This window comes from Puma concolor, chromosome B2 (genome assembly GCF_028749965.1).
Source record: "Puma concolor isolate L17-30 chromosome B2, mPumCon1.1.hap2, whole genome shotgun sequence".
NCBI classification, from domain to species: domain Eukaryota; kingdom Metazoa; phylum Chordata; class Mammalia; order Carnivora; family Felidae; genus Puma; species Puma concolor.
In genome coordinates, this window is record NC_141671.1 from 89486228 (window position 1) to 89506053 (window position 19826).

Sequence of the window (19826 nt, forward strand, 5' to 3'; positions counted from 1 at the left end):
TTTGTGAATTTAGGAAAAGAAAGATAAAATTATGGTTAGGAGAAATATATACATTTATGCTTTTTGTTTATTAGTATTTTATTTTGAGATCATCTGTCAGAAATCATTAAGTCTCTATGTACATGGTGCTATGCAACTATTATGCATTTAGGGGCAAGAAAAGCAAGCCCTATCTGTTAAGGGGCTTTCCTTAAGACATATAAGGTTAACAACATTCTATATACAAGACACAAAGACATTGGGCAGGCATGGGCCAGGTGGATAAAGAAGCAAACACATGAAAATACCATTTTATGCCAATGAATCATTGTAAAAAAGTAGAAGCACAGTTAGAATCATCATGGAAGTGTCATGTTTAAAGAGAGACTGGAAATGGGAAGGCTTTATGGACAGGGTGAAATTTTGGGAATTGGATAAAATAAGGGGCAAAAGAGGAATTATGGAACAGTTCTTCCTACTTACAATAAATGTGAGCATTTCTCAAGGATCTTTTTCCAATCTTTGCCTCTAGCCTTTATACTTACTTTCTTGAAATAAAGACGGCTCCTCTGGCAGAGAGGTCAGAGTAGAAATTACAGCTATTCAGCCATCAGAAACCAACATTTATTGATTCATATTATACGTGAATACTGCTGTAGATATTAAATTCATAGCCTCTTTCAATCTTCATAATAACTCTGTGAGCTAAGTATTATTTACCTTATTTCATAGGAGAGAGAGATGTGAAATACTTGGCTCAACAATATGTAGATAAGAAGGTAGAACAGTCCTTCAACTCAGGCCATCATGTCACAAGCCATGACACATCCATACTCTCCCGACCTCCATGAGACCCATGTGAGGTCTAATAACAGCATTTATGATTATCTAAATGGCCTACAGAGCAATTTAAGTTTTTTTAATTTAATCTTTTTTAACATTTATTTGTTTTCAAGAGACAGAGTACAAGTGGGGGAGGGGCAGAGAGAGAGGGAGACACAGAATCTGAAGCAAGCTCCAGGATCTGAGCTGTCAGTGCAGAGCCCGACACGGGGCTTGGACCCACCAACCTTGAGATCATGATCTGAGCTGAAGTCGGACGCTTAACCAACTGAGCCACCCAGGCACCCCAAAGCAATTTAAGTTTTAATTGAAGAAGCAACCCTTGCCCCTAAGCTTCTTTCAGTTCTCAGTAAGACTCTCCATATTCTTTTGAACAGTGATTCTCAAATGGAAGCAAACATCTGGAATTAGCTAAAAGAATCAACTAGAAGCTTTGTTGAACAGAGATTCCTGGGCTCCATCCAATATTCTTGATTCAGTAAGTCTGGGTAGGCTTAAGAATTTGCATTTTAAACAAGTTATAGGTTATACCGATATTGCCAATTTGAGGCTATAAGTCGTGAAAAAATGGAGGTGTTAGTATGTATCCAATATTTGGGGCTGAGCAATTAAAATAATGAAATTGACATTGACTGTTATGAGAAAGACACAAGTGAAGCATTTTTAGTTTCAGAAATAATGAACTTGAGCTATCTATTTGATATCCAGCTAGAAGAACCAGGCAGACAGCTGGATTTATATAGCCAAGCTGGAGATATAAACTTACGAGTTGTTGTAGTATAGATAATATTTATGGCATCAAATTGGATGAGATCACTAATTTAGTATGGAAAGAACAGAAGAAAACCAAGGACTGAGCTCTGGTCATGCCAGGTTTGGGATGAAGAGCAGAATGAGTATAGAATGCTGAGAGAGAAGAAACACTAAAGTAGGAGAGAGCCAACACAGTTCAGTGTCCCAGAAGGCAGGTGAACTGATTTCTTTTTTAAAAGGATTACCCTGGGAGGCACCTGGGCAACTCAGTTGGTTAAATGTCTGACTTTGGCTCAGGTCATGATGTCACGGCTTGTGAGTTCAAGACCCACATCAGACTCTGTGCTGACAGATCCTGTCTCTCTCTCTCTCTCTCTCTCTCTCTCTCTCTCTCTTTCTCTCTCTCTCTCTCTCTCTCTGCCCTTCCCCCATTCATGCTCTTTCTCTGTCTCTAAAAATAAATGAACATTAAGAAAAATAAAAAAATAAATAAAAGGATTACCCTGGGCCTCTGTATTAAGAATAGACTTTATTTGGTCATGGTGGAAACAGGAAAACCAGTTAAGTGAATATTCTAATAATCTTATTTTTTTTTAATATATGAAATTTATTGTCAAATTGGTTTCCATACAACACCCAGTGCTCATCCCAAAAGGTGCCCTCCTCAATACCCATCACCCACCCTCCCCTCCCTCCCACCCCCCATCAACCCTCAGTTTGTTCTCAGTTTTTAACAGTCTCTTATGCTTTGGCTCTCTCCCACTCTAACCTCTTTTTTTTTTTTCCTTCCCCTCCCCCATGGGTTTCTGTTAAGTTTCTCAGGATCCACATAAGAGTGAAACCATATGGTATCTGTCTTTCTCTGTATGGCTTATTTCACTTAGCATCACACTCTCCAGTTCCATCCACGTTGCTACAAAAGGCCATATTTCATTTTTTCTCATTGCCACGTAGTATTCCATTGTGTGTATAAACCACAATTTCTTTATCCATTCATCAGTTGATGGACATTTAGGCTCTTTCCATAATTTGGCTATTGTTGAGAGTGCTGCTATAAACATTGGGGTACAAGTGCCCCTATGCATCAGTACTCTTGTATCCCTTGGATAAATTCCTAGCAGTGCTATTGCTGGGTCATAGGGTAGGTCTATTTTTAATTTTCTGAGGAACCTCCACACTGCTTTCCAGAGTGGCTGCACCAATTTGCATTCCCACCAACAGTGCAAGAGGGTTCCCATTTCTCCACATCCTCTCCAGCATCTATAGTCTCCTGATTTGTCCATTTTGGCCACTCTGACTGGCGTGAGGTGATATCTGAGTGTGGTTTTGATTTGTATTTCCCTGATAAGGAGAGACGTTGAGCATCTTTTCATGTGCCTGTTGGCCATCCGGATGTCTTCTTTAGAGAAGTGTCTACTCATGTTTTCTGCCCATTTCTTCACTGGGTTATTTGTTTTTCGGGTGTGGAGTTTGGTGAGCTCTTTATAGATTTTGGATACTAGCCCTTGGTCCGATATGTCATTTGCAAATATCTTTTCCCATTCCGTTGGTTGCCTTTTAGTTTTGTTGGTTGTTTCCTTTGCTGTGCAGAAGCTTTTTATCTTCATAAGGTCCCAGTAATTCACTTTTGCTTTTAATTCCCTTGCCTTTGGGGATGTGTCGAGTAAGAGATTGCTACGGCTGAGGTCAGAGAGGTCTTTTCCTGCTTTCTCCTCTAAGGTTTTGATGGTTTCCTGTCTCACATTCAGGTCCTTTATCCATTTTGAGTTTATTTTTGTGAATGGTGTGAGAAAGTGGTCTAGTTTCAACCTTCTGCATGTTGCTGTCCAGTTCTCCCAGCACCATTTGTTAAAGAGACTGTCTTTTTTCCATTGGATGTTCTTTCCTGCTTTGTCAAAGATGAGTTGGCCATACTTTTGTGGGTCTAGTTCTGGGGTTTCTATTCTATTCCATTGGTCTATGTGTCTGTTTTTGTGCCATCTAATAATCTTAGATGGGAAATATTTATGTTTTGGTTCAGAGTGGTAGCGGTAGAAATAGTTAAAGGTTTCGTATGATATATTTTGAACGAAACTGCCGAGGTTTGCAGCAAGATTGCTTATGTAATATGAAAGATGGAAGTGACAAGTTCTTTTGGTTACAACAACTGAAAATATGAGTTATCATTTACTGAGATGAGGGAAATAGGAAGTAAGAACAAGTTTTGTTGAAAACATGATGATTTAGTTTTATTATATCTTATAGTTGTGATTTATATTAGATAGATATCCAAGTAAAGATGTCCATGTTGTTGCAGGATAGCCTCCTTTTTTATGGCTGAATAATATTCCTGTGTGTGTGTGTGTGTATGTGTGTGTGTGTGTATGCACCACATTTACTTATCCACTCATCTGCTAGTGGACAGTTGGGTTATTTTCACATCTTAGCTATTTTTTTTTTTTAATTTTTTTTTCAACGTTTTTATTTATTTTTGGGACAGAGAGAGAGAGACAGAGCATGAACGGGGGAGGGACAGAGAGAGAGGGAGACACAGAATCGGAAATAGGCTCCAGGCTCCGAGCCATCAGCCCAGAGCCTGACGCGGGGCTCGAACTCACGGACCGTGAGATCGTGACCTGGCTGAAGCCGGACGCTTAACCGACTGCGCCACCCAGGCGCCCCTCACATCTTAGCTATTGTAAATACTGATACTATGAACCTGGGGATAGGGATGCAGAATCTCTTTGATGTCTTGTTTTCCTTTCCTTTGGATGTATTACCAGAAGTGAAATTGCTGGATCATAAGGCAATTCTATTTTTAATTTACTGAGTAAACTCCATATGGTTTTCCATAGTTGTTTCCATGTGCAGTCCCACCAACAGTGCACAAGGGTATACTTTTCTCCATATTCTTGTCAATATTTGTTATCTATTGTCTTTTTTGGTGTTAGCTCTTCTAACAGGCATGAGGTCTATGTCATTGTTTTGATTTGCATGTCCCTTTTGATTAGTGATGTTGAGCACCTTTTCATATACTGTTGGCCATTCATTTATCTTCTTTTGGAAAAATTTCTATTCAGGAACTGTGCCATTTTTAATTCAACGATTATGATGATGATGATTACTTTTGCTATAGAGTTATATGGATTCTTCATATATTTTGGATATTAACCCCTTATCAGATATGTGGTTTGCAATTTTTTTCCTTTTCTCATGTTTTATGTTCATTTTGTTGATTATTTCTTTTACTGTGCAGAAGACTTTTAGTTCAATGTAGTCCCACTTGTCTATTTTTTTTTTTTTTTTTCTGCTTGTGTTTTAGGTTGTCAGATCCCAAAAAATCATTGCTAAGACTTATGTCAAAGAGCTTTTCAGATTTCCAGTCTTACATTTAAGACTTTAGTCCATTTTGAGTTAATTTTTGTGAATAGTATGAGATAGGGGTCTAGTTTCATTCTTTTACATATGAATATCCAATCTTCCCCATATCATTTGTTGAAGAAACAGTGTGTGTGTGTGTGTGTGTGTGTGTGTGTGTGTGTGTGTGTGTATTCTTGGCTCCATTGAGTATTCTTGGCTCCCCTGTAAAATATTAGTTGACCACATTTTTTTGTCTGTTTTTAGAGAAAGGGGAAATAACATATTTTTGTGCTGAGGGGGATAAACCAAAAGAAAAAAAATGATGGTGGAGAAGAAAGAGGAGAATTTCTGGAATAATATCCTTGAGAAGGTAAGAAGGATGGGATCTAATGCATAGATGAAAGTGTTAGAATTAAGTAGGATCAAAAACAGTTTAACCATAAAAGGAGGGAAGGCAGAATATATGTACTTGGTTGCAAATGAATGGATTGATTTGGTAGTGAGAGCCTATGGGAGGTTTCTGATTGTTTTTATTATCAGAGAAATAGGCCATCTTCTGAGGGTAAGGGTAGGGAATGTATTGGAAATAGATAATATGACCAAGCCGAAGAAAAATCCTATGTAAAAAAGACTTGCCCTTTTAAGTAAAATAGATCAATTGAGCTAATAATATTTAGGCTGAACTAAGGAGCAAATAAGCCACTCTCCCTCTCCATTGCAATACCCATCACACAGCTCTCTTCTGATGAACCCTGTAAACAGCGAGGGTCAGGAACTGAGGTAGACTGAAGACACCTTGTTCAGAGCACAGCTGCTACAGTGGATCTTACAGATATATATTCTTCTTAGATAATGACCTGTGTCCCTACTCTGTTCTAGCTTTCCCTGGATAGGAAAATAAGAGTCCCTGGAAGCTGGACTATGGTCCAGGAGTTGCTATTCATACTGCATTAATTATAAGCCATATCCAACTCAAGGGTATAAATGTATGTTATAGGAGCATTCTGCTATAGGGCCAAGTATAAGATATTTGGGAATGATCAGTTGGTTGCTCTCCCAATATTTTGAGTTTTTGGTTTACAACATGCAAATACACTTTTTTTTTTCCTTTATTGTGCTTGGTAAACAGTGTGGTTATTAGAGTCAAACCGCATGAGTGGTCTTAGGAGAATTGGTATAGACCATGTGTAAATTAATCAAGTTAAGCTAAAAGCTACTCTGTGGTAGATAAAATGTTTGTGAATAACCTGAGAGGAATCAAGGAATTAAGTGCAGTAAGAATCATGGTTCATAGAGAGATGAGAACCATGATATTTTTTTTTTGTTTATTTATTTTTGAGAGAAAAAGAGAGAGAGAGCACAAACAGGGGAGGGACAGGGAGGGAGAGAGAGAGAGAAAGAGAGACATACAATCTGAAGCAGGCTCAAGGCTCTGAGCTGGCAGCACAGAGCCCATCGTGGGGCTCAAACTCACGAACCACAGATCATGACCTGAGCCAAAGTCGGACACTTCACTGACTGAGCCACCCAGGTGCCCCAGGGGAATCATGATATTCTTAAACCTAGAATGACTAAATCAATTGAGGAGAGCCCAGCAACTGTTAGTGTATCTTGTCTGAAAGATCAGGGCACTTGGTCACTTAACTGTGGCATGTAAGGGGATCTTTAATATTTGATTATGAATGAAATACTATGAATTCATCCCTATCCAATATTTTATAACATGCAAATCTTATTGTAATTTTAGAATTAATGGATTAATTAAATCTCCTATAACACGAGGGGCCAGTTTCATAGCATGAATGTAAATTTAAGATATAGAAAACTAGAAAGAATTGGTCCACCTCTGGGCTTGTTTTTCACAGTTGAATTATTGATTTGGTCAAGGTTCTCCCAAGTCTCAGCTATGAAACAATGATTTACACATAATAGATGTTCAATAAACATGAATGATTGATTGTTTATGATTTAAATCATACACAGTTGCTATTTATAAACTCGTGCTTCCCAGCTACACAGATTTTTTGCTTATTAGCTTTGTGCAGGCATGTTTTCTTGTCTTTCTTTTTTTTCTAAATAAGTAACCTAAAGGTAATTACAATTATTGCTACAGAATTGGGAGTGGGATTCTTAGATTTCATGAGAGCAACATCAGTATACAGTATAATTTTATATTGGATTCTATCATTAATTGAAGTGTACATTTAACTGTGGTATTTGTGATTTCACATTTGTTTGTGGAATAAAAGTACAATATGATCTTGAACAATTAAAAAAATATTTGATCTTTTTGAGTCTGATATTTTAGAAACAATATCCCATCATACTACTATCAAATGTAAAAAAAAAAAATCATAGTTAATCAGTCTTTCACACAGCTTAGTTCTCAGTGTTTGAGATATTTCTATTTCTCCATGAAGAAAATACCCAGGGTAGGTTTGGATGACTTTTCCATTAAAAAAACTAAACTATTAGTGTAGATTATAATTTCAAGGAAATGTGAAATAGTAATAAATGATCACCAGACTATCAAAAATTTGATGAAGATTTACAATGATGAGTTAGAGGAAGGTGGAAATGGAGAAAATATTGTATATGTGTTTCTAACAGGAATGGATTGTTTAATGAATGAAATGTTTGTTATTTTAAGAGTTTTTAGTCAGTCCTCAATTAGTAGGTTGCAGCCAACTTATATGTATCTAAAACGGTTTTGTACTGTTTTTAAAGCATTTTGGAGATACTAGAAATTTTAGAGATTGTGAATCTTGCATGAAATAATTGTGTAAAAGTTTCCACTCATTTTAGATATATAGACTCTAAATTTAGCAATTAATAAAAATTTGGAGAAATTCTAGACTCGGCATTTCTTTCCATCAGAAACTGTGAATTCTAACTTACACTGTCTTTAGGAAATTATATTATTTTCACAACTCTGCCTTCTTGTGATAAATTCTGAAATGTAAATGATATATATCATTATGAAATTTTAATTTAAAAAATGTAGCTGATTTACTCTAATAGTTTTAATTCAAAACCTCAAATTTACTTTTGTGAGTCAAACTCTTTATTAATGTTTATTTTTAAGCCACTTTTTAAACAATAAGATATTCTTAACAATGGTGACGTTTAGGGGCACCTGCGTGGCTCAGTTGGTTAAACCTCCAACTTTGGTCTCACGGTTTGTGAGTTTGGGCCCCACTTTGGGCTCTCTGCTGACAGCTCAGAGCCTGGAGCCTGCTTTGGATTCTGTGTGTGTGTCTCTTTCTTTGCCCCTCTCCCACTTGTTCTCTCTCTCTCTCTCTCTCAAAAAATAAATAAATATAAAAAAATTTAAAACAAAAGAATGGTAAAGTTTAGGCTGTGTCTAGGATAACAGAATCAACTCTTGTTTAGAACAAGGCCTGCTAAAATAAAACAAGACAAATTCACAAATAGATACAGACCTGTACATGAGAAATGAGGACATGGGAGACTAGTTGTGATCTTCAGAGGCACACCAGCAGTTTTATGTTATTTTGGCTCTGACTAAATAAATAAACTGGTTTTTGCATTCGGATCTATCAAATAAAATCCAGAGAATTCTACTGATTCTTTCATGTTTCTGAATAGAACATAAATGAACATAAATGTTCTTAAATTGATTCCTAGTATGCTAATGTTTGTCCACAGACATTTCAGATCTCATTCAAACTAATATAACTAATGTAAGATGAATGGAAGTCATACGATGTTATCATTATGCCACAAATGGGACTGTCATATTTTGTCATTTGATGAAATGTGGAACAGCAACTTAGATCCCTTCATGGTTAAATTAGATAATTCACCTTTCTTCTCAGTGATTTGTCCTGATACTGTGGAATGTCACTCCACCTCAGGTAAATTCCTAGTTTTTGGTAGAGCAGAAAGTCCAAAGTCCAGAGTTTCTCCAACTCTTAGTCTCTATGCTGCTGATGACAATGTAGTCCAGTAAACTCACAGAAGCCACATTCTATGTAATTCTAAATATTATTTAGAATCATGTATTTTTAGTTCCCCTTTGGAATAAATTGAAAGGTTTCAAGGAATGGTACTTCAAATTTATCAAAATGTGATTAGATATATATTGGTGCAATATCATTTTTTTAAATATCCTGATACTCAAATTTAGTCATTTCTTTTGTCTTTGGCTATGATAGTCTCCACACTGATGTCTCTTTTTTCAGTTTTTTTTTTTTTTCTCTTCCGCCTAACCACTGGTATTCTCTCTCCTTTTAGATTTCTTTAGTGGTTTTTCATTGTTTCATAGAGGAGGCTAAGCTTGTTTGTTTGGCATTTAAAGCTTTTCATGACTTGACCTGTGTCAGCCTCAATTGTTTTATTTCCTATCCTTCTCTGTTTTGTAGGTTATTCTTTAGCATTCTACACTTGCTTGTTGTTTCCCTGTTCACATGATGCTTTGTCTCCCACTTTGTCAAGGTGCCTTTTAGCCAGAAAAGTCTTTACCTTCCTCTTTACCTGCTTACTTGTATTTACCTCTTAAAACTCTATTTTGACCCACTCCAGAGATTCTTTCCAATTAGTAATTCCACCCCTAACCTGGATTCCTATCTTTGGTGCTTTTATAATACCTGTTGGAGTTCAAGGCCTGCCAGTAACTGTGTCTTTCCTATGGGCTTCCTTTCAAAGAAGCTAATCTGTTAAAGAAGAGTAGTCTAATGGGGAACAAAGGAATGATGTATTAATTACTTTACATGTGCCTGATAATCCCCACTACAGGGGAAATTGGATTGGAGAACATGACTTAGGTCAAGAGGCTTAAGCCAGATTCCTTGATTCTATTTCCCTGTGTAATCTTTTTCACCTCTATTGAATGTGTGAGCCAGTCAGGACTACCCTCTTCTCTTTCAGTTCCATTTATTTATCCATACAGTTGTTAGGGATAATTGGACTCTAAGATTTAAAGAAAGTGGAATTAGGATCAAACGACCTGGCTTAGACATCTTGACCCAAGTCTCATTCTCCAGTCCAGTTTTGCTCCATAGCGGAGCCTCACTAACTGACTTGGAACGCCAGCCTACATCCAGGCCATTCATTCAGCAAATGTGTTTGAGCACCATCTATGCCTCAGTATCTTTTGTTCTGGATGCTGGAGATTTAACAGTGGGGAACTTAGAGACAAGAGGCCTCCCTTCCAATTCACGTTGGTCTGAGGGTATAGAAGGAGTTTGTGACTCATGAGATGTTTCATAATCTGCATTTATCATCTGTATCTCATGTAACTTCTGAATCTCTCTAGACACTGACTTCTGTCCAGTTCCTCAGAAATACCATGCAATTGTCTATTACTAATCAATGCAGTTGTAAATACACAGGTGCCAAGCATGCTTGGCAATATAGTATAAGGTATTTGTTCTTGTTTTGTATAAGTGATGTGTAATCAATGTAAAAATCAGATAACATAGTTGAGAAAAAGGGAAAAAATGAAATAGAAGAAAATTCACAATCCAGATAAAACCACTGTTAACATTTTATGATGAAGCCTAAAAATGTGAGTAAATCTACTCAAGGTGATCAAGTTTGTGTTAGAATTGCAACTGGAACCAAATGTTTCTAGTGAAACTTCATGTTGACGATAATTATTATAAGGATAATGATGATGGCGTCAAAGTAGCATTTTTTTATACATCTGCTACATATCAGGCAATGTAGTAGGCTACATTATGTAATCTCCACAAACTTTTAAGGTAGGCATAGTTATTCCCATTTTATAGATGTATAAATAGACCCAGAGAAATTATATATATATTTATTGAACACTTAGCTCCATTTCCAAATATAACTTTTGAGAAATCATAGTTTGTATGTTTATATACAAGTACACACAATTCGTGTAAATCCAGAATGGTTTCCAAAGGTCACAGGATGCTTGGAAAGAAATTCAGAGATAATTTTAGAGTAATAATCCAAAAGGCGTTGAAAAGAAATAAGTAATGTTTTGATGATCAGAACAGTTCCTTATCTCAGAAAATCCCAGGTTGGGAGAAATAATAGCTAGAGTGATTCAGCATTTGAAGTAGAAGGGATAGATTGTTCTGTTGTGCACAGGACTTCTATATTTTAAAAGTTGTAATGTTTTTACTTAGAGAATGAATTGGATTTCTAGGGATACGTGGTGCATACTACAATTTAAAATTATTGGAGTGTCTTCACATTTTTGAGAGTTCCTCAGTTTGAAAGAACAAAGCTTTCCTATAACACCAGGCAAATTGCTCAGCGAGTCATATGCTGGTTGATCACCTCTGAGCAGAAATGCTCACAGCAATGCTGAAACTTTCTTGTAATTTTGCAGCCTCTCGGAATCATTATCCTAGAACCCCAATCATTTTTTATTTGAAGCATCTCAAAATCTTATGATTTTATGAGTAATGTAAAATAATTTAAGCATTTTATAACTTTATATTTTCATATAATTCTTAAAACCCGTGCTCAGTCTGTTTTGTAGACTGATGATATGTGACTGAAACTTTATGTAAACCACATCAAATTTAGTTTTGAAACACAAATAAAAGCATTTTAATTTGTAGTGGACCTTCCAGAAAGAGAAAATAATTTGTTTAAAGACTTTCTTGATTTTTGTGGGTTACAACAGACCAAACAAGAAATTAACTGATGATTTTACAAATGATCCTTATGAAGTAGTGTAGCTGAGTGCCAGGTATAACAATGTGACAAAAGAGAGACATAGATCTTTCAGTGTTGGTCTGAAGAGATTAATGGGAAAAAAAGCTAGTATAGCTACAATTTCTACTGCTTCTCTCTTTGCTACAGAATTATTCAGAAAAACAATGTGGGCTCATTTATATCCAGTGACCTTACTGTATGTCCCAGAGATATCATAGTTATCTTGTGCTATTAAGCTTTCTTTAGAAAATGTAAGATTAATATTAGTTTAATTGAAAGATTGAACAGAAACACTGACATCCATTCAACCAAATCATTAAATTCAACACTCCATATGGACACAAAGAACATCTAATTTATCCAATTAAAATAATTTCTGTGCCCTTCAAAGGTGTATTGCCATAACAAGCGATGAACCAGTTTTTAATAATGCTCCACTCTGTCCTCTTATGATGACTGTAACAGAAAAGAGGTATTTTATTTGATGGACTAGGTAACTTGGATCCTCAGCCTAAGCTTCAAATGTTAACAAAGAAAATAATAGAGTCTCCTTTAATAATGCTCCTGCTAGAAAATTTTGGCAAATAAATGTATTTACTTTGTTGTCGGTTCCACATGAATTATTTTATTGGCAGGTTTATTTATTAATTATCCAGAGCAATGGTTTTGAGAAGCTCAAGCAAGCCTACTGAATAATAGATAATGTAGTCTTCTCAATAATTCCATCAGGGATATTCAAGTTATTCCTGACAATAACAAAAACTGTTCTGAAACAGAAGCAACTTAGGAAAAATATCTGAAACTTGAATTCAAGTGCATATTAATGTAAAATAATTTGGTATTTTTCTAAATGGACTGTCAAAAAACATGCCTCAACATTACAATAAAAATGGTATGGACTTCTAGGGACCTCTAGTACAAAGTACTGTAGGAGAGAGAAGATGGAAGAACCATGAGTTTATTCCTTTTTGGGGGTGTGTGGGGAATGAACAAGAGAGAGAATGCAGTTAGAGAAAATTTAAGCCTATGAAAATTAAACATATTTTTGTGAGAGAATAGATAATTTAAATATGTTTATATATTACTATATGGATGAGTTAAATCCCAGAATACTGATGGGATTGACAAGTAATATTATTGTAGAGAACAGAAGTGATGGCAGATTGGAGTTCCATTTTTTTTTTTTACTTTTTTTTCCAAGTGAGAAAAAAAGGCAATTCTACAAATGATAGGCCAGTGACCTACATTTTTGACCTTAAGGCATTCTATACTATATTATCTAAAATAATTCATGAGTATACAGAAAATAAAGTGATAACCACTATGAACTATCTTGGGTCAAGTCCTACTAAAAGTTATGGTTGTTATTATTTTTTGCTGTGTTCACTGGACAGAGTTCACAGTTCAATCAAAGAAACATGATAGAACTGGTGTAACTAAGTTACTGTCCACCAAGGCATTTGAGAGTGTCCAATGCCAAACTATTGAACAGTCTGGAGACATGTAGCTTATGTGATAGCATAGGCAGGCAAGTTAGTAACTCATTGATTGATTCTATTCTAAATATGCTTCTGAATGGATTGATGTCTGGAGAAAAATGGTCTTTGATGGTGTGCTATGGGCTCCATCCTTGGTTATGTCTTGGTCAATATCTTCATTCATGATTTGGATGAACAATGAATGACGTGTGAATCACTTTCAGAAAATAGAAAGTAAGCTAAATGGGGGTGTCTGGGTGGCTCAGTTGAGTGTCACATTCTTGATTTGGGCTCAGGTCATGATCTCACCATTCATGAGATCAAGCCTGTAGTAGACTCTGCGCTTGTGGTGCATTGCCTGCTTGGGGTTCTCTCTCTCTCTCTCTCTCTCTCTCTCTCTCTCTCTCTCTCAAAATAAATAAATAAATAAACATTAAAAGAAAGAAAGTAAGCTACACCAAAAATTAGTCATCCCTTAACATAGTTGTCCATGAAAGGGAGGTATATGCAAAAACAATCTCCAAAGGTGGAAGGAGCTATAAGACCAAAGAAAAATGGTTAACAACTCCAGATTTATAGGAAATGCTCAGGGACAGATGTCTTGAGCAATGCAAAAGGAATATATCTCTGCATATCCACCTTCTGTAAGACCTACCTTTATAGCTGGGTCCTTATAGAGGCTGGGGATGTGCCCGGAGACCACCCAAGAAGAAATGTTTGAGAATCATAATCACATGTCCAGAGAAGATCAAGGATGTGATGCCCCAAGGATGTGGTATGGTTAAACAGAGAGGATGTGTATGTTGGGGGGGCAGTGAGGGGGGCCAGGGGCTGTGACTAAGAAGGCTTCAGGTTAAAGAGTGGTAATCGTGGCCAATCTGTACAATCTGGTATCAGTCTGGTTTATACAATAGTAAAACGCACTATGCATTTTTAAATAAATAGGTTATTTATTCAAAGAGGTCTTAGGTCGAGCAATGAATTGAATATGTAATAAAAATATTTGATTAGGATTAAAATGACAACTTACAAGTGAAGGGTCATAGAAAAAGGGCATTAGTGTACAAAAGATTTAGTGAATAACAAGGTAGCAAGCTCTAAGGGGTTACTAGTGAGATTCGACTCCCCAAGAACCAGCCTGTCCTTATCACAGAAGCAAATCAGAATTCTGGTCATATCAATGTCTAATAAATTACAATTTATATATTGAATGGCTCCACCATATTCCATGCAGGTCAGATCATAACTGGAATCCTGTTCAATTCTAGGTGCCATTCTTCTTATGGGACATGGATAAACTAGAGCATATCTGGGATGGAAGACAGTTGTGGAAACAGCCATCTAGTTAGGATATTTGTGCCAAATATCTTCCTCTGATATTAAAAATTCATAAGATTTGATATTTATAAAATATAGGGAAGAATATCTTCTATCCACTGAAATCTCATGTCCAATCCACTGTTTTATGGAAACTTTTTCACATAGTCATAATAGGTTTTGCTCCAATAAATCCTGTACTATAGAAAATTCTTATTTTTGACTTCTTGGTTGCATTTGACAGTGTTAAACACATTCTACTTTTTGAAACTCTCTTTCCTTGGCTTCTTGAGCAGCACTGTCTCCTTTCAGTTTCTGGCCATGACTTCTCATATATCTTTAAAGGCTGCTTTCCACCCCTCCCCCCCCCCCCCATTCCCTTAAATATTGGCATTCCCCACTCTTTCATCCCATTTCCTCTCATGTGTCATTGCACATTCTCTGCCTAGAATCTTGTCCATTGTCATCCATGTGCTGGTGACTTTCTAGTCCATGTATCAGTACCAGACCTCTCTCCTGAATTCCAGGCACACTTACCCAGTGATCTATTGGACATTTCCACTCAAGTGGAAATATATTTTGGTGAAAGGTTTGAGGGAAGAAACCATTTTATTTCTCAAATGGCAAACTGCTCATTCCTACCTCTTAGATATTTACAAATGAAGACACACATGCCTTTTCTAAGGCCACATCCACAGCAATAGCTCACTGCCTGACTGAGCAGACTCTTAATCAGTACTGGCAAATGAATGGCTGAATTAATCAGTGAGGGAATCATCAAATTCAGACACTTCTCCACCATAAATAATTTTTCCATAGCAATTACCCTTCTCAAAGCCACCATCATTTCCCAGTTGGGATACAGCAGTAGAATTCCGGGTGATCTCTCTTAAAACCATCTTGCTTTTAGAAAACTTTCATAAAGCAATCTGTGTGTATAAAGCCAAAGCTAGCTTCCTAAAACAAATCTGATCCAGGTCAATCTCTTGTTTAATTTATTCCAATGGATTGTTCTTGAGCTTGATCTCCAGGAGCTCTACAGTCTGTTTCCTGCTTTCTAATTTATGAAGTTTCTCCGTCACTTTTTATGCTACCAACACCCTGGATATTTTACTTTCTTAGATATGCTGTATGCTATCACACTCATAATTGCCATTTCCCCCTGGCTAATTGTCTTCAAGTCTTGGCATGAAGTTACTTCAGACACCTTCCCTGATTTTTTTTTTTTTTTTTTTTTTGGCCAAGTTGTCTTTTCTTTAGCTTTCAAAGATGCTTGGTAAAGCCTTTTCATAGTATTTATTCTTACAGATTTTCATAATTTCTTGTTTCATTATACATCTTCTTCATTAGTTTGTTATCTGTGTAGGGCAGGGCCAGGATGATCTTGTCTATGGTTAGGTTCCCAGCTGCTAGTACAGTGCCTGGCACTTCATAGGTGTGCAGTTCTTGGATGCATAAAAAGAGCAGCTATAGAATATTCACAGATTGTCCTTCCTGTTTCTGTTGGATTGTGCTATTCATCAAGAGTTGATACAATTTAATGCATGACAAAGAAAATCAAACACCACTAAAATCATTCTGTTTTGAAGTGCAGTAATGTGTTTGCAGACCAGAAGTTTAATTAAAAATGAATGACTTATGTAAAGAAATATAACAATTGGATTCACAGAACTGCACTCTATAGTCTATTAACTCTAGTATTTGTAATGTAGTGTAGCAAATAATATGTCTAAAAAGAGTTAGGAACAATATTTAAATAGACTTAGTATTGTTTCAAGATTAGTTGGGGAATCAATTAAATAGGAAGTTGAAAGAAAAAGACAAGTATACCTTACTTATATAAAGCATTCAGAATTTAAAATATAGAACTAAAATTTTAGTCCATATATTTTAGCTTAGTTTCTTATTCACTCCGACATGAGCCCTGTGAGGTTTATGACATATTGACAAATGAAAAAAATGAGACCCAAAAAGGTTAACAGGTATAAAGTAAAGGAGTTCCTAAGTGTCAAGGTTAGACCTCAAACCTAAATCTTCTCACTCCTCACCCCATGTTTTATGCACTAGGCTAAATAGAGTATCTTGTAACTCACTTTACATAATTTTCTGGTCCATTTGCTCACTTGCTTCAGTAAATGTGCTCTTCCATTAGTTCACGTACCACTACATTTTACCTTCTTTGTATCTCCACTTTAGCCCAGAGCAAACAATTCATTTCAAAAAACGTGGTTTCCATAAAATGTTAGGAAAGTGAGAGAAGAGTGAACCTGTAGAGACCCAACCATCTTCCTCCAGAAATGATAGGCAAATGAGTTGTATAATTAAGGGAAGATTGAGAAGTCTTTTAAAACAACTAAGACAACATGCATGTGATACTTACACGTATTAACTTATGTAGTCCTCACGATAGCCCTGTGAAGCAAGTACTATTGCTACACCCCAATTTACAGATGAGAAGACAGAGGCACAGAAAAGTTCAGCACTTCCTTGAAGTGGTAAGTGGTAAATGTGTAAATGGGATTTGAATCCAGACCATTAGTTCCCAGAGACCATTTTTAACCACTAGGGCAATCTGTTTCTCAATAACCATTTTCTCTTTACTCCCTTAGATTTCTTAAATTCATTTATTCAACAAACATTTCTCAAACACCTAACATTAATCAGTCACTGGAGGAGAAAATCAGATATGGTTCTTGCTCTTATGGAACTTTATTTGCTTTTTTCTACTGATATTGAATATTCTGTGGAATGTATTTTTCTCCCTCTTCCTCAGTTGGATGTCTAATGGAGGTCCAACTATGTAGCAAGATGAAAACTTGATGTTTGAAAAGTTGTAGTATAACAGGCAAACTCATATAGTTTCTTTTATATGGAAAGATGAGACTGCATAGATTTAGATGTGCATCTTTGCAAGTGTGAACATGAGCAGCTGACGTTGCAGGCAATGGAGTGTAAAGGTAGCAGATCAGACAAACGGGAAGTGTGCAAGTGTGTGTGTGTGTGTGTGTGTGTGTGTGTGTGTGTGTGGTGTTAGTACAGAGGCTAACAGTATAGAAAGAGAAATTGAATTGCTTGTTACAGAAATACCAGTGTTGTAAAGATGAAAAAAGGAGAAGCTGACAATAAGGGAAGAGATAATTGCTGGTCCAAAATGCAGAAAAGGAAAACAAAAACAGTTTTTAATAGCTCTGGACAAAAGGCTACATAATAATATTTAAAAGTTATAACAATCCCATGTAAGTAATTTTTATGCAAAGTAATAGCAGTTAGAAAGGAAAAGAAATCTAGGGAACATTTATTATTAAAAAATTCTTTAAATAGCTAAAGCGTTAGTTATTAGTGATTTCTCCTTTCTTTATTCCCCTTTTATCCATTCCTACCCATTCTAATTGCTTCCTTTCTCCTCAGTATCTTCTCTTCAACCCCCTTAGTGTAGTATAACTCCTTTAGAGGAAGTTAGAGCTACCACAATATGCTCTATGATATACTGCAGGACTTTTGTCCAAACTGTCATCCCCACCTGATGTTTTGTGAATCTGAATACCTTAGTATAAACTCTGCCCTAAGCACCTAACATGAACATCACATAAATTCCTAGGCACTTCTGGGACGACTGGTTGACTCAGTCAGTTAAGCATCTGACTTTTGATTTCGTCTCAGGTCATGATCTCAAGGTTTTTGAGTTCAAGCCCTGATGTCAGTCTCTGCGATGACAGTATGCAGCCTGCTTGCGATTCTCTCTCTCCCTCTCTCTCTGCCCCTCCCCCCTTCTCAAAATAAATAAGTAAACATTTAAAAAAATTCCTATGCACTTAATATTGGGAAAATGTCAGAAAATTGGAATCAGTTCAGAAAAGAGTAACAACTGAATAGAAACTGGGGGAAGGTGATGATTTATGAGGAGATGATAAATTAAATATATACTGTACATAATCCTAGACATATGCAATATAAAACTTCACAGTGACAATATGGTAAATAAAAAAACCTAATAATTTCAATGAAATTTTTAAGTACATTTCAGCAGAGATAATATTTAACTTGTTTAAATTTTGATGGTTGATTAGAAATTAGCAATTGATGATTGCTGATCACCACTGATAACTGATAGTAAATAATAGTCATTATTTAAAATTCCTAGTAATTTTGTAGAACTAGTATAGTTTCTAGATGTTAACTGTGACCCAGACTGTTTTATTGTCATGAATATTTATATTCAGTATTAGTTAGCCCTGCTCAACAGTTAATGAAAAATACCCAAAATTACAGTGTTTATAAGATTACTTTATTCAATATCTAGCACATATTAAGCTCTTACTAATGTTTTTCTTGAACAAGCAAATAAATACCAAGAAATCATATTGGCAAAAAGGGTAATGTCTATAATCTGAAGTGGTAGCAAGATGAAAGCTAAAAATTTATAATTTTCAACATTCACCCATTACATGGATGACTCAAAGTATGGAAGCAGAGCTCCAAAAGAATTTGGAAACAGCCATTATTCTTTTAATGTAAATATTGATGAAAAAACTATTTAGTGGAGAGATATATGACTCTAACAATATCTGTATTGATATTAGAATAATATGCTACTGAATTCAGTAATTCATTGTCAGATTTGGGAATTTCACACCATAGTTGGTGATTTTAAATATGGCATATTACCAATTCCTATAGAAGATAATATAAAATGCACTTTCTTAAAAATCTCAGTATAGCATTTATTGCAATCTATATTTTGATCAGAAATTTACTCCATACTTTTCGAATTCAAGTTTTGCGTCAGAGCCCAATAAGGTATGATTAATGAAGATTTTGTAGATGCAGGTTATAGTAATCAATTGATTTATTGTAAATGAGTAATTATATTTATTAGTTCATTGCACACATTTGTTCAGTTCCTGTTATATGCCAGGCTTAGTTAAGAGAGAATCAGGTTTTTCAAATTGTCACATGCTCAGACTGTCATAGGAGACCAAATCTTTAGCAACCACTATTTCAGTTTTACTTTTAATTATTTAGTCCATCTGGACTTTATTTTGATTTATGTTGTGAGAAAATAATGCTCTAAGCCTCATTTTGATCTAGGTCACAATAGTCATTAATTAATTCCCAGTTTCTGTTACATCTTTTATTATTTGCTAGGTACCTATATATCCAAAGACTTATTCTAGTATTGTTTATTTGTCCACTGAATGACTTGTTGATCCTATAATCAGTTTTATTATATATTTTAATATCTGATAGGACAACTGCTCTCTTTCACTCATTCCCGCTCCCCCCAAATTTGGTAGCTTTAAAATTCATACATTTGTCACAATTTAAGTTCATCTGTCAGGTAATGAAATGATTGGTTTTTAAAATTTTTTTTTAATTTGACATTGTTTCAACCTCTAAGTGTCCTTAGAAAGATTTGCTATATTGGTTTTCTTAAATCTTTCACAATTCAACACT

The 19826-nt window shown here is 35.7% G+C and overlaps 1 long non-coding RNA gene across 1 annotated transcript in view; it reads left to right on the plus strand.

Moving 5' to 3' along the window:
* Window positions 1–1199: 1199 nt before the first annotated feature.
* LOC147581104 (uncharacterized) overlaps window positions 1200–19826 on the plus strand; it is a 36365-nt gene continuing 17738 nt past the window's right edge. Inside the window, exons 1-2 of the long non-coding RNA XR_015251413.1 lie at window positions 1200–1300; window positions 5179–5284. This is a non-coding gene — a long non-coding RNA (uncharacterized LOC147581104). The remainder of the gene's footprint in view (window positions 1301–5178; window positions 5285–19826) is intronic.